Source organism: Cephus cinctus, unplaced genomic scaffold (assembly GCF_000341935.2).
Source record: "Cephus cinctus unplaced genomic scaffold, Ccin1 Ccin1_scaffold0814, whole genome shotgun sequence".
NCBI lineage: Eukaryota > Metazoa > Arthropoda > Insecta > Hymenoptera > Cephidae > Cephus > Cephus cinctus.
In genome coordinates this window covers 314,448-315,480 of record NW_014333409.1, presented here as the reverse complement: position 1 = coordinate 315,480, position 1,033 = coordinate 314,448, and the positions used below count along the sequence as shown (strand labels likewise).

At 38.8% G+C, this 1,033-nt stretch overlaps 1 protein-coding gene across 1 annotated transcript in view; it reads right to left on the bottom strand.

Moving 5' to 3' along the window:
• The window catches only part of LOC107270751 (protein turtle), a gene marked incomplete in the record, with an annotated part of 104,179 nt that overhangs the window by 87,098 nt on the left and 16,048 nt on the right, over positions 1–1,033 (bottom strand).

Sequence of the window (1,033 nt, the reverse complement as noted above, 5' to 3'; positions counted from 1 at the left end):
GCGATAAAGGACTATGGGCAATTATATGAGAAGCAGCGTGGTTGATTGAATCTGAGTGGAAAAAAACGGGCTTATTCGCGTGGCTGCTGAGCTAAAGCCGTGTTCACAATGCAGCTCTTGATTTCAATTAACCTTGCGCTATGCTGGCATTCGGTCGTCGAGCGAGAAAGTTCCGCGACGGAGATTCCGCAAGGGCGGGAGAAGGAGCGAGGCGATAGATATAGGAAAGAGAAAAAGAGATGAAGAGTGGGGGGGAAAAAAAATAAGAAGAAAAAAAAGAGGTAAAAGCAATAAAAAGAAAGTAGAAGTTGAAGATGAGGATTGGTGCACGTAGCACTGCAGCCAACCGCCCATGCATACATGGCACAAGGTATACGGACATACATAAGGTAGATGTACATGTGTATATATATATATATATTTTTCTATTTCCTTTTCAATGCGAATAAAGTGAAACGAATTCAGAAGGGAGAATGTCGCGATGAGGGAAAAGAGACGATAGGGCAAAAAAAGGGTTGGTCGATGCTCACGATAGCAACAGAGGGAGGGATGAATCGTGGAATGGTGAGTATAGTACACGAGGGTGCTCGGGGGGGAGAGAGGGTGGTACACGGTCTGAATGGTTGAAAATTACAGTGGATTCTCCTGTAAGAAATACCATTACAGAAACCTCGCGTAACGTCAGCTATATTCGTACGAGAGAAAGAAATACACTGTTCAATATATATATATATATATATATAACGAAGAAATGCCCAAGGATGTCAGTGGAATGCGAGTTGGGCTACATGAGGAAATAGAATTAGAAGAAAAAAAAATTTTGAAAAAGCAAACGAAAAAAAAAAACATTTTCTTAAAAGCAGAGTCAATGCTGACGGGGTTCATGGATACTAAATATATATATTTTTTTGTTTTTTTACAAAACAACGGCAATTAGCATTCGCGCCATTGAAACTTTCATTTAATAATATTTTGGTAACCCCCATTGTATAGAAAAAAAAAAAAAAAAAAAAAAAAAAAAAAAAAAAAGGGG